Source organism: Mustela nivalis (genome assembly GCF_964662115.1).
Source record: "Mustela nivalis genome assembly, chromosome: 15".
In the NCBI taxonomy this organism is placed as follows: Eukaryota; Metazoa; Chordata; class Mammalia; order Carnivora; family Mustelidae; genus Mustela; species Mustela nivalis.
The window spans coordinates 56,540,031-56,554,887 of record NC_139034.1 but is presented as its reverse complement, the minus strand read 5'-3'; the positions used below and the strand labels follow the sequence as shown (position 1 = coordinate 56,554,887).

General features: G+C 38.0%; 1 protein-coding gene and 1 long non-coding RNA gene across 9 annotated transcripts in view; both read left to right on the top strand.

The window, feature by feature from the left end:
* The window catches only part of KLF12 (KLF transcription factor 12), a 512,550-nt gene that overhangs the window by 162,012 nt on the left and 335,681 nt on the right, over window positions 1–14,857 (top strand). The gene's annotated exons all lie outside the window — the stretch shown is intronic.
* LOC309848703 lies at window positions 10,446–14,230 on the top strand. Its single transcript, XR_014303225.1, has 2 exons — window positions 10,446–13,940; window positions 14,059–14,230. It is a non-coding gene; the product is annotated as an uncharacterized lncRNA (long non-coding RNA).

The window sequence follows — 14,857 nt, the reverse complement described above, 5'->3', positions numbered from 1 at the left end:
CTTTTTACTTTTGTTTCAATGGAGATATTATTATCTTGAAATTCGACTTATTTCTTTAACTTAGTGATACTGTAATTACAAATTTTGACTGGAAAATTTATAGAAAAATCACAGAGAGACTCCCAGAATATAAGCTCTTGGAAATGGAATCTTGAATACATGTGTGTCCCATGGAGGTATCTTTATCTTTTTTCCTTTGCATTGTTTTGCATTGGAACTAACTCCCTTGGCAAGACTTTACTGTCATAATACAGAAAAAAGATAAGAAAATCTTTCTTGAATTGTTTGGCTTGGCTGTATTACATAGTTAGTGGAGAGCTAGATTTGAGTTGCTAAAACACCTTACTGTCTTTATCGATAGAGAAAAATGCCTTACAGTACTTGAGTGAGAACAGATGTATAATATTTATTTGCTTAGCATAATTAAATTATTTTCTACACAGTTATATTTTGTTGAATATGACTTAATTTATGGCCTTGATTATCCAGTGAAAAATGTAGAATTCCTATGAGCAGTTTTGTAAGTATGCATTGATTTTTAACTCCAGAAAACACCATTGCTTATCAGTAATGTGAATATTTTGAAAAAATTCTGAACCATCTGAAAGTTTAAAAAACAAAATTTATGTCTTGAAATGTAGTGTTGAGTGAAAGAAATGGGAATTTATGAAGTGTCCTAAATTAGTCTCACTCTTATTATGTTAGAAAAATCATCAATTTCCTTTTATAGTGAATGTACTCATCATGGTATCACCAAAATGTAAAATAATAAACAAACTTTTCCAGAAATTAAATGAAAATTTTATGTTAAATACTTAAATGCAATTTTAATGTCTAAGATGTCCAGTTAAAAAATTGGTACAGCTGTTGAAATACCTGTATTATCAAAACAGTCTCAAATGTGAGTTTAAGACTTGCAACCATTTCCTATATCCAGGTAAAGCATAGATGAAGGCTTTAATAGCTAGTAAGCACCAAATGTGATTATGAAATATAATTGACTATGAGTGCCTTGAGGACAGGAACAATGCTTTATAAATAGCCTTGACTTCTTAGCTACTGTGTGGTACAAGCTATATAGAGTAGGGGCTCAATCAAGTGTGTGAAATTCAATTACACCATTTCTTTTTAAGGCTGACAAGAAGTTGCTATCTCATAACTACCTTAATTTTATTACAATAAGAGATGATGCTGAGAGCATCAGTGTCTGGTCTTGAGTTTCTCTCCTTTCTTCCCCCTCTGCACACGGTGTCCTTACACATGGTATGAAAGGCGTTTTCTCCCTCTCACCTCACAAAAGCCTCCTTCCTCCTCTCCTTGGGAGATAATTAGGCACAGTGTGTATTAGTTTTTATCCTTTTATTTTCAGAGCTTGAGTATTGAATTATTTGAACAAGCACTTCATCCTCTCGTAGAAAAGGTCCTTGATCAGAAGCTCTGTATCTGTTCACACGTTTAGGTTGGAAGCCAAGTTAATGCTGTTCCCTCCACTTGTACCCTGGGTGAGAGAAGCCAAGAATACAGCCTGTGCGTTCCATTCCATAGGAATCTGTGAATTCACCCTTTTGCCAAAGATCCTTCCTGCACTTGCTTTCTCAGTATTTTTTTTTTTCTCTTCGCTTTGTCGATAAACCTACGATACTGTCAGATAATTCTACTCTTTATTGTATGATGTTTCCAGTTATACTGTTTCAAATATGATATGATTTTAGTGTTTTTGAGTTTTAGTGTTTAGTTTTGCTTTTTCCCATTTTCGCTTCATTAATCAGATTTATATTTTTCAAAAAAATTAAACAGTCTGGTAGAGTTAGAGATAACTTGGGACAAAACTCAACTTTGTTTTAGAGATATGAAAATCATTTAGTTGTATTTCTAGAAAATACTGGCATTTTAAGAATTCTGAAATGGCTAAATAAGTTACTTTTTGGGGGGGGGGCACTGTATCTCCTGACCTTTCTCATAGGCCACCGGAGCTGCATAATGGTTATCAACTTTCTTTAGAAATTTATGAATACACTTTTCCAATAAACCTTGTATTTATCAGGTTGCTGACTGGCCCTGAAACAGTTATTTACTTATGCTGTCCTTGGCCCTGGTGATGTACCAAACAGAATGGTGACCCAGTCCACTGTGAACTGCGCAGCTTATGATCTAGAAGAAAAGACAGACATCCAACAAAATAATTTCAGAAATTAATTAAATGAATAATAGTGGATAGAGAGCTATAGAGGAGAAGTACCCAGTGCCACTCTGCAGCCTCCACAGAGCACAAAGGGAGACCTAACCTACTTTAGGAATGTTTGTGCACCAAGTGTAAGGTATGAGTGCCTCTCCCCTTGCCCTATGTCATCTTAAAGTCACCAGTGCCTGTTAGTTTCCTATGGCGGTCCCCTTTTATGTTCCTAGTCTGTTGCTTCTTGAAATAAATCCAGTGCATTCAGAAGTCAGTAGATTTAAATCGGAGCACTATATATGGTTATGAACTTCTGTGCTAAACAAGGAGAATGTTTTTTTGCTAGAACATTATCGACTCATGGACTTGTATACTAGCTATCTCTAGCTTTATTATATTTTCAATCTGGGTGACTGGGAAAATGGTGCTGCCACGAACAGAAATCAGGAAGCTAAGAGAAATATAGGCGAGCTGGAGAGAAATAATGGTAAAAGCCATACCTAACTTGACAAAGAAGGTGAGGTCCTGGTCATTTGGAACTTAAGATACATAGATTCAGCAGAACCAAATGATATTGAACAGCATTTAATCTTTAATGATTCAGAGGACATGCAAGTCAAGAAATTTTGGTACCATATTCATCTTTATGAATCTCAATTTATGTGAATGTGCAGAAATGTCAGGCAGTAAAGTTATGGTTGAATAAATGTCGGATAACAGAACATGAGTTTAATCATTCAGTGAATATCTCTACCTGTCCACAGAGGAATAATGATGCAGTGCTCAAAACTGTCTAGAAACAAAATGTACAAATCATTGAAGTAATGTACTAAAAATATGTTCAACTGTGATGATTCACCGGCCCCAAAAATACCTCATCTGGGAAATTTCCTTATGTATATACGCTTCTCTCTGTTTGAATGGGGTGTGTGTGTGTGTGTATATCTATGTATGTATGTGTTTTAATAACAGGGTAAAATCAATTTTGTAACTCAGTTTTTGAAAGGTAATTACATCACGGGGAAAATTGTTCTGACCTTTCTCATATTAAATTCACTTTTTAGGATCTATTGCAATGATATTGTTTTAGCTAACTCCATCAACTTCTAATAAAACTTCTATCATTTATCTTTAAACCATTATATAAACTGTGATACTATGGTAAGGTTGGTCTCATTTGGTGATGATGAGTTATTTATGTAATCATTATACTTTATATGATAGATTCCTAGTAGGTCAAGCCCTTTTGAAATTTGGCAGAATTGAATTATGGTTCATCAATACATATTGGTAGTGATTCTGAGGTTGACTCTTTCATTTCAGATCCTTTAAAGGAAAATTGAAGTGTTTTCTTAATTTTGATTATTTGTTTTTCCCTCAAAAAGATCTGTAAAATCAAACACAAATAGCGCATTATAACTTAGCCAAATACCTCTAATTAAAGGTGTGGACTCTGTTCTTCAGAATTCTCTGTGGGGTGTAGGTGGGCCACTTTGGAGGTTGTCTGCTTGTTAGTGACTGCTGGTAGCTTACTTATCCCTGTTCCTGCTCCGTCCTGCTGTTATTAGATCCAGGGGGCCTCCGAACAGGCATTTTCCATGTTGCATTGCTGATGGTATTTCTAAGCAGTGAGATTAACATTTCTGAAATGACAAAATTTTCGGATCACATCCTTGTTTTAATTTGACATCATGAAGAAGCCCTCAGCTGAAAGGAAACTCCTATTTACTATTCTTAGCAAATTTTAAGTGAAAAAATTTTAAACATCTGGAATGAAATTGTACAGTGGCCTAGAAGTAGTTTTCCAGTAGAATTTTTAGAAATAGTAATTTAAAAAAGTTATTAGAAATGACTTTACATTTCTAATAAGTTGTATAAGCAGGGCAGTTGTTAGAATTTCAGCGTGTTTGCTGTATCATACACCTCTCCCATTTTTATTTGGTGTCTTAATGAAACATTTGAGAGTGAGCTTTGGACATGATGCCCCCTTACCCGTAAGTACTTTAGTGTATGCTCGCCCCAGATAGAATACTCCTGTATAACTAGCATACACAGAAGGCCACATCAGGAAGTCCACGTTGATACAATACAGCCATCTAAACCACAGACCTCATTCATATTTCACCGACCACCCCCTTGCTTTTCCCTTCTGGTGAGAAACCCGTCCAAGGATATTCATTACAGTCGGTGGACACATGTCTTTGACTCCTCCAATTAGGAATATTTCTGAAGTCATTTCTGTTTTTCATATCTTTGACAGTTCTGTAGAGCACAGGCCTTACATTCGTTAGGATGATTCTGAGCCAATGATGATGTCAGTTTTGTTCATTGGGTCATGTCAATGGCTGCCAGATTTCCCTTCTATCAAGGCGTCCCCCCCCTTAATTGACTAGTGCTGTGTAACTGACTAGGGCTATGTAACTGACTAGTGCTGTGTAACTGACTAGGGCTGTGTAAAGGACTAGGGCTGTGTAACTGACTAGGGCTGTGTAACTGACTAGTGCTGTGTAACTGACTAGGGCTGTGTAACTGACTAGGGCTGTGTAACTGACTAGTGCTAAGCTTACACCAGTATCCCTTCCTTCATCATAGTCCCATCCACCAGGCGTGTTTTCCATCGACTGCTCCGCCTAGACTGCTCCGCCTAGACTGCTCCGCCTGAATCAGCCCCTGCAGGGATAGTTGTTGCCAAGTAGTGATTTTAATTTTGTGTTGTTTCTTCTACTGGTAATCTGCTTTGTGGAAGAGCCTTCCCTCCTCCCTCCTTGATTTATTTTTTCATACATCTTAGATTCCTCGTTTATTCAGTGGGTACAGTATGTTGTTATCCTTACTTACTTTGATGCTCGTATTATCCCAGATTTGGAAATGGAAGCCTCTTCAAGGCAGCTCATGTATCTTTCAGCACACGCTGATCAATTTTGGAGCACTTCTTGATTTCTAGGACTCCAGAAAATGAGTCCTAAAAGCAGCCTTTTCTAACTTCAGAAAGTAAACACATGTTAATGAAACCTCAGTCATTTGTGTTATATGACACGGCCTATGCACGCAACCTTATCTTATTATAGTCTTATCTTGTACGTTCCTGGCCCCTTCCTTGCAATACGTTCTCTCTCTTCAGGCGCCTCTGGTTCCTTTTAGTGGACAATGGTATTTTGAAAGTCAGACTGGGGTGGATAGTTGTAAATAAATGTCTGGTGGCTTTTGCTGTCCACTCTTTAAAATAAAACACAACAAAACAAGGCACAATTAAGTGGACCCACACAGTTCAAATCCATATTACTCAAAGGTCACTTGTACTCCTGATTCTAGTGCAACAATTCCAAGTTCTTTGTAGTCTTTACTCTTGCTGTGTTTGTAAATACCTGCTCCAGCAGAAGCCTGGACTTTATTAGCCTCGGCGCGTGTATTTATTTGCACAATCGTTTTACCAATGTTCCCTATCCTCTGCATGTCTCCTTGCCTGGTATCACCTCACCTTCTGCCCCCAGGGCCCTGTGTCCTTGGTCTCCAGCAGGCAGCCTCCAGTGTGCCTCCCTGCTGCTCCCCTCTGTCTATCAGCACTCTGGTGCGTGGTCCCACTAGGCATGCTTCCCTGCCCGTGACATCCTCCTTTCCCCCACAGGACTCTGTGTCCTCTGGTGCCACTGGACACAAAACTGGGTTTTATGGTTGAATCGCACCATTTTATACCTTTAACGGTGTTGTTAGAAGATGTGTATGTGCTTTGTTTTCAGTTTCAGTCCACACTCAGCCAGCCCTGCCTGTTCTGTGTGACGTGCTGGGCTAGGTATACTGCAGAAGTGAAGAAGGTCAACAGTGGACAGTCTCCACTCAATTGGAACCATCACTGGGGGGTGAAACCACTGAATTACAAGTAATGAATTTTACAGAAAGGGGAGAATGAATGTTATGGGGAGGTACATTGGAAGTGCTTTCATGGTACCCTGTACTTAGTATTGTCTGTCTCCCAAGATTTACTGAATGAATTCCTTCGTATTTGTGGTGTGGGTGTACATCTATGGCTAAGCTCAAGGAAAGGCTCTGAGAGTTCCAGAATCTGCATATAAGGCCAGCACTCTGATGTTATGGTTTCACATCGTCTTCTCTTGGTCAGGGAACAGGGCTCATGTTTCTGAACAAGGTAAGATTTGTATTGTAAAGGGTTTGTATGCTTATATGGCAAAGAGATTCCTTTAAAACCATTTGTAGAATAATAATTAGGAATAGAAGTCCAGCAGTAGAAAATGAGTCCTAAAAGCAGCCTTTTCTAACTTCAGAAAATAAACACATGTTAATGAAACCTCAGTCATTTGTGTTATATGACATGGCCTACGCACGCAACCTTATCGTTTAAAGATTTGAAAATATTAAGAATTCTGTGTGAATTTATTTGTTTGCTTAAAGATAAACCTTTTTACATTTTGAATATACTTGCTTAATAATAGTGCATTGCTACATAAAGTGCCCAGTGAGGTATTTTCCAAAAAAAACATTAAGCCAGTGATGAAGACTCCTTGCATAAAGACTAAAAAACAAAGGTTACTAAGGTCTAATTTTTATAATGGCTCTTTCCTGTGGTCTTGACTAAATATCTGAGAAGTATGCATTCCTGTCTTGTGGCAAAACCTACATATGAAGCTTGATAAAGCCATTCACTATTCAGTCTAGGGACTTTAGGGCAGTAGGCCTAGGGAGTCATGGAAGTTTGAAGGAACTTCAGAAAGTGTCTGTCTTAGGTAGACAAAAGTAATGACTTTATAGAGCCTGGATGCAGTGTACCAGGGTCCCGGATAGGAATATAGCTCTCGGGGCTCTCAGTCACTCAGTGCTTTTGGATATGGCCATAGTTCTAATAATCGTAATTATAATGATGATGATGATTATAACTATTATTATTTGATTGACCTAGCAGGTTATAGCACCAAACTTCTGCCAGAAGGTAAGCAATACTGACAGTTAGTAATTACCCAGATTGTTTTTAGCACTTGATTAAACTGGGCCCAATGTTCTCTCATGGTGTGTGATTTCGAGATTCTGGGCAGTGAGTTCAGCATTAGCTGTGGATGAAAAACTGAACATCTGAATTACCTTTAGTATTATGGTTGAAATGGTTACATTCCTGGGACCAAGGTTTCTGAGATTGTGTGAGGAGGTGACTGTTACAGAGAGAAATTTAGAGCTCAAGTGTGTAAGTATTGTTTGATAGTAGAGGCTAACTGGTTTACAAAAAGTCATTTAGCTGGTTGGTTATTTTCATTTCTTAGTTTTTTCTTTATTGGGTTTATCTGTATTATAAAGGGAAGAGAATAGAAGGTTGAATTCTGAATATCTATATAGTAGGCCAATAGATGCACCTAGATGTCAAAAAGAATATTTTTTAAAAAAAAAGTATTTGGAGGAGCAGTTTGCAGAGTTGGGGCCTGAGTATGGAAAAATAATGAGTTGCTGCTTTAGAAAAAAGTTGCTTTGCAGACATTTAAATCATAAAAGCACATGAATATATGTATAACATTTATATTTGAAAGTATGCTGTGTAGTGAAGTGTTTGTGAAAATACTGGAAACTTAAAAATGTGTTAAAAATGTTGGGATGTAGTGTCTGAGTCTTGTTAAGCAGCAAAACTCAGCAGCATATGTAGCGTTCGATCTTTGGGCCAGGGTTGTGATGCCTTACTGCGATTTAATAATGATTTTTAGAAATTTGAAACTGTTAAAGCAAACTTAACTGTGCAGTCATATTTATAGCTCATCCGTGTGTGATTTTGTGCCCTGGTTTTCCTCCTGTATTTGGTTGTTAACTAAAGAAAAAAGCCAGAGCAAGCTTTAGTATGGTGGACCCAGCAAAGACAACCAGTACATACCAATCCCATTCTCACAGTGAAGAGTTCATTTACAGATGTTTGGAGAAGTGATGCTTCATTGTACTTTCTGAAAATGCCAGGTGTTCACGTAAACGCCTTAAGATAAGAGCTCCACAAGTAACTCTTTTATGCTAGTCATCTAATCTTTGAGAAAAGACCTGTTCCGCCATCTTGGAACATGACTCTTGGAGACTCTTCAAGATAGGATATTAGTCTGTATTTCGCATTCATCTTTTAATCGAATTCTTATTACCACAGTGGAGCTATCTATGTATTGTACTTTTTTGAAGAGGTAGAAGCTCTGGTTCAGGGAATTGAAGTAACTTACTCAAGGAAAGAGATTTGGAATTTGAGCTCCAAAATGTCTGACTTGATGTTTCGAATAAATCCAGGTTTTTCACCTTTTTTGGTCTTCCCATTCACATAATGAATTAGGCTAAGGCCACAGACTATGTTGGGTACTTCCTGAACTTGTTCATAAACCCTTTCTAGTTTTTCAGAGCTCTCTGGGCAGGCTTTTATACTTTTTGCTTTTCCGTCACGCCGCTGGAGAAGAAGCAGGCTGAGAAGGTGGCGTTTTGGGCTCCCTTGCTTTGTTGTGATTTTTTCAGTGATACTGGAAGGTAATTTTTTTTCTTTTAATAAGCAGTAACCACATGTGTGAGCCAAGGATAGAAGGAAAAATGACACTGGTGGAGTTTTCTTGCCGTAGGTATAACCTACTTAGTTGCCTAGGAAACAGAAACATGATTTACAAATATTGATTTGAAAAAGCTTGTAGGAAATCCTAGGCGTCCCTGCCTTTAAAATAGTTTTTCTGAAGAGAGCAAGTTAAATAATCGAATCCTGAATGATCACATTTTATTTAGATTAGAATGGATTTTACATGTTGAATGGTTCTCTAATTTAGATTGAGGTTCAGTATGGTTGTAATATTTGCTACCCATTGCTCATTTATGCGTGCTGGAGGAATCAGTGACCTTTTTCTCCTGTAGCTGTGTACAGTCTGCTCCCCCACCTTTTGCTTTTCTGAGTACTCTGCTGAACGCCAAGGAAAGGATCCAAAGGAAGGTAAACTCCAGATGAAGCTAAGAGTTTAGTTAGAACGATGAACTCTCGTCGTCCATTTTGTGGAAAACTTGGAGTTCGAATTCTGCTGCTTCCAGTATTACCAAATTAGATGAAAGTTTTCTCAGTTTTATAGCTCGAAGGGGGAAAAAGAGCCACCAGGAAAAGCCTGTGAGCCCTTGTCAGCAAATTAACACAACTAAGAGGAACTGCTCAGAACGTGTGTAAAAGTTGAGGCTCTTCAGACAAGAAGAGCTAGTTCGGAACATGATGAAAGATGGTAAAAATCTAGATGGGGAAACCTACCTTCATCAGAGGGTTCCGTGATGGTGTAAGAGAGATACAGGGTGTATTTTTGTGTGTTGCGGAACTGTGTGTCCTTGATGGCGTCCCTAAAACCTGCTGAAGACAACTCCACACACCCAGTGCTGTCCTGGAATCTGATATTTGCCTTGGCAGAGGTCGTTCTCAAAGTAACCAGTATGCAAAGTGGTAACCTCAAGTCACTAAGAATAGTTAGTTGTTTTTAGCACATTCTTTGTAAGGAATTGAAACTGAATGCACTTTATCATCATTTAAAAAGATGACAATGACGGTGATGATATGCAAGTGTTCAGTGTATCAAAAGTACTTGGTATATCACTCTACCAAAGCCATTTTGAAGGTCTTATTCTTTGAAGATTCCAAATAATTGAGGTTTTATGAAATACAGTTTCATTGTCATCAACCCCTGACATTTCTAATTTGAAATCCCATATGGGGTTTTCAGTCATATCCCAAGAATCTGAAAAAAGGGGGATGAGCTGATCTTTGTTCTGTCTGGAGATTTGAAAAAATGCAAACTTTTCAGGCTGAGGGATGTATGATCAGAGTCTATGAAATGTAGACTTTATGAATCACATCTCAAAAATCTGTGTTAGAACTGAGTTCTCCCATGCAATCTGAACAATATTAAGTGTGAAAACAAGTGAGAGGAAATAATGCTGCATCCAGTAAATATAATATTGTATAAAATATATTATATATGTGAGGTGTTTTATGCTGATAACTCTTCAAAAATACTTTAACAGGGTAGCCAAATCAATAGGACAATGGACATAAAAGCTTTTCTGGTTGTAGGAAAAAACAGTTATTGAGTCCCTTCTATGTGACCGATGTTGTGCTTCATCTGGGGGTTCCTTGACCCAATCCTTTCCCCTTAGAAATACACAAGCTGGGGAGGAGACGACCTGCGATATGTATGTGATACATACATGACATATAAAGGAAAGGAGAGGGGGCTGTGGCAGCCCACTGTGCTCAGATCCTTTTTTCCCCCTCCATGAAGGCGTGTGTGTGCTATTTTTTTTTTTTTTTTAAAGAGTGCAGTGCTTGTGAGTGGGGCCTGGTGGAGAGGGGGATGGGGGGAGGGGGGTGAAGGGAGGGAGAGGAGAAAAAGAGAGAGAGGGGAGAGAGAAAGAGAATCTTAGGCAGGCCTTGTGCTGGATGGGGTCCTTGTGCTGGATGGGGTCCTATCTCATGACCCTGAGATCATGACCTGAGCTGAAATCAAGAGTCAGATGTTTAACCAACTGAGCTACCCAGGCACCCTGCATATTCTTTTTTTTTTTTTTTTTTAAGATTTTATTTATTTATATGACAGACAGGTCACAAGTAGGCAGAGAGGCAGGCAGAGAGAGAGAGGAGGAAGCAGGCTCCCTGCAGAGCAGAGAGCCTGAGGCAGGGCTCAATCCCAGGACTCTGGGATCATGACCTGAGCGGAAGGTAGAGGCTTAACCCACTGAGCCACCCAGGCACCCTTCATATTCTTTTTTAAACCTATAGTTTCCAAGTATCTGCAGAATGTGTATTTTATATTTAGACATAACGAAACTACTGTCCTTTGCTTTCTCAAATGGTAAAGGATTTGATGATGGATAATTTGAATGAACATGATTTTAAACTTTTCATGCCATGTATGTGTACATAAGTGCATATGGCAAAGACTTATGAGTATGGTATATATATTATGTGAGATGTACTTAAAATATATAAAGTTATATATGTCAGAATCTATAAAATATACTGATTTAAATTCTGGAACTACATACTTGTGTAACTTAAACATAAAATACCGCTTAGTATTTTTTTTCATTGCCTTTCACTTACACACCTAATGAGCTCTGAAATATTTGAGGTAAATTGTCCTTCCTCAAGGAGGGAATGATTTTCAGATGTTTTTAGTTAGTAACTTATGTTGAAATCAAAGTGGTTTAAACAGTGGATTGCTATTTAAACCAAAATGTAATGCTCCTTTACATTAATTTGTATTTTTATTTATCTTACATACCTGGAGAAGTTGATCTGAGGAATAATGTATTGATTATAGGCCCTCTCACTATATATAATTTTTAGAGTTCGTTTTTTAAAAAATATTTTATTTATTTGACAGATCACAAGTAAGCAGAGAGACAGTCAGGGGGTGGGGAAGCAGGCTCCCTGCTGAGCAGAGAGCCCCATGTGGGGCTCTATTCCAGGACCCTGGGATCATGACCTGAGCCTAAGGCAGAGGCCCAATCCACTGAACCACCCAGGCGCCCCTAGAGTCCATTCTTGACTACATTTTCTTTTTTGCATGTGATGAAAAAACTTGCAATTAGAACTTTATAGCTATAATGGTCTTTAAAAATTAATTTCATCGAATTCCTTCATGTTATTTACAACCAAATGACAATGACTATATTATGGTTATTTATAGTTTACAAAATTATTTTTTTGTTAAATGGAACGCCAGCTTTGCCTAAACCTATGACTTCCATATATTAGTTTCTTTATTCTTTGTTTCTTGTTTGGGGCATTCATGGTGGCAAAGGCAACTTCAAAAAGTTGCAATTTAATCTCCATATCTGGGACACTTTTTAGATTTTTGTACGTGTTCATATATATTGATAAATGAGAAGTAATTGTAAGAACTGAGAAACTGTATATGAATTCTTTTTATAGGTGCTAGAGGGAAAAGGAAAGACCTGGTTTTGATGAAGGAAGGACATGAGCAAAATGAGAAAAATAACAGAATATTTCGTGTTAAAGAAACATTAGGAGACAGAGTTTATAACCCAGAAGTCACTTTTTTCCTCTTTTTTTCTTTTCTTACCAAGTTTTGGTTATATGCAATCTGTCCCCAAACGATTATTTCACCTCCTCAAGGTGTCCATGGTGTTGTCTTTTTGTTTGTTTGTTTTGTCTTTTTTTGTTGTTGTTTCCCAGCTTCACTAGCGCAAATGAAACTACACTGCCATCACTACCATTATCCAGTTTACTTTTTAGTAGGCATTTAATTTAGGCTGGTGGAACTTTTCACTTTTCAAGTACAGCAGCAACATGGTGAAGTAGTGCAAAAAGCTTAATCTGAACAGCATGCAGATTGGATTTAATGGAGGAGAAGCTAGAGTCAAGGAGACCAAGTAGAAAGTAAAAATTGTGGTCTGCACTAAAATAAGGATGTTTTGGAATGCAAGCAGTAGGTAGAATTAAGAGCATTTCCCGAAGAATATTTTGATGCCAGAGAATTACAAATGTAGAGGAAGAGAGAAAGAGGATGCTGAAGTTTCAGGGCTTGGTGATTTGGAGAATGAAGATTCCATTCCCACAGGATCATTGTGGAAGAGGTGATTTGGGGTCATATTCTGAGTTCAGTTATTGCTTATATTATGTATAAGTTGATAGTAGGGCATCTGGGCGCATGCATGTGTGCTCACATTATTAGAATTAGGGAACTGGAGCTCAGGTAAGATCTTTGAGCTGGAAAAAGATTTGAGTACAGAGTTCTGGATGAAGCATTGAGACATGATTCAGTACTTGAGGGAGGAAGGTCGTTTGCCTTTCGTCAGAAACAGCTATTTCAACACTTGCCTCCAAGATTATATTTCTGTTACACTTATTCAGTAGCATTTCCTACTGATAAGATGTGTTTGATTACAAGAAAATGAACTCAAACTGACTTTAATAATAAAAGGGACTGTGGTCGTCTGATAATAGAAAATCGAGAGGTAGGTAGGTCTTCAGAATTGGTTGGGTTTAAGGGCACCTGGGTGGTTCAGTTGGTTAAATGTCTGCCTTTGGCTCAGGTTGTGATGCCAGCGTCCTGGGACTGAGCCCTGCATCGGGATCCCTGCTCAGTGGAGGACCTGCTTCTCCCTCTCTCCCCTGCTCATGCTCTATCTCTCGCTGTCTCTCTCTCTCTCTCAAATAAATAAAATCTTTAAAAAAAAAAAAAGAGTTAGTTTGTTTTAACATCTCAGGATTATCAAGGATGGATCCAGTTTCTGTGTCAGCTTTAATCTTAGGCTGGCTCCTGAAGTTACAGGAATGAGAAGGGGAGGGTATCTGTGTTTTTCCTTGCAGGGTGAGAAGAAGTTGGCTTCTGGAATCTCTCTCAGCAAGTTAGGAAGTTTTCTTTCTCAGGTGCTACTTGTGACAAAGATGCCATAGTTCACCATGACCATGAGATATTTTTCCATTCATACGGGTCTCTAATTTCTTTCAATAATGTTTTGTAGTTTTTGGAGTTTAGGTTTTGTAATTCTTTTGTTCAGTTTATTCTTAAGCATTTTATTCTTTTTGATGCTATTGTAAATAGAATTTTTCCTTTAGTTGAGGTGTAGTTGGCATATAACACTGTATTATTTTCAGATGTACAACATAATGATTTGATGTTTGTGTATTCCAAAATGATCAACACAATGTCTAGTTAACATTCCTTATCACACATAGTTATAGAATTATGTTTTCTTTTACAGATAACTGGTGAGATTTACTTTGTTAGCAGTGTTAAATATGCAACATAGTATTAGCCAGGTAGAATTATTAATTTCATTTTTGGATTGTTTGTGCAAGTCTATAAAAATAAAATTGAGGGATGCCTGGGTGGCTCAGTTGGTTAAGCGGCTGCCTTCAGCTCAGGTCATGGTCCCAGTGTCCTGGGATTGAGTCCCACATCGGGCTCCTTGCTCGGCAGGGAGCCTGCTACACCCTTCACCTCTGTCTGCCATTCTGTCTGCCTGTGCTCCTCTCTCTCTCTGTGACCAAAAAAAAAAAAAAAAAAAAAAAAAAAAAAAAAAAAAAGATCCTCTCTCCCTAAAATAAAACTGATTTTTGTATATTTATGTTGTATCCTGCAACCTTGCTGAACTATTTAAGTCTTTTTTTTTTTTTTTTTTAAGATCTTATTTATTTGACAGAGATCACAAGTAGGCAGAGAGAGAAAGGGAAGCAGGCTCCCTGCTGAGCAGAGAGTCCGATGCGGGGCTTTATCCCAGGACCCTGGGATCATGACTGGAGCCGAAGGCAGCGGCTTTAACCCACTGAACCACCCAGGCGCCCCTATTTACTCTATGTCTCAAGATGAGTTCTGTAAGAATTTTGAATATACAGGCATGTCATCTGTGAATAGAGTTAGTTTTACTTCTTCCTTTCCAAACTGAATGGCTTTTATTTCTTTTTCTTACTTAATTGTCCTGGCTAGAACTTTTAGTACAGTGTTGAAGAAAAGTGAGAGCAGACAGATGTTCTTGTCTCTTTTTGGATCTCAGGGGGAAAGCCTCTAGTCTTTCACCATTAAGTATGATATAATCTGTGGTTTTTTGGTAAATGGCCTTTATCTTGTTGAGCACATTCTCTTCTATTGCTAGTTTTTTTAATGTTTTTATCATGAAAGGGGGCTGGAGTTTTTCAGATGCTTTTACTGCAGTTATTGATATAATCATGTGGTTTAT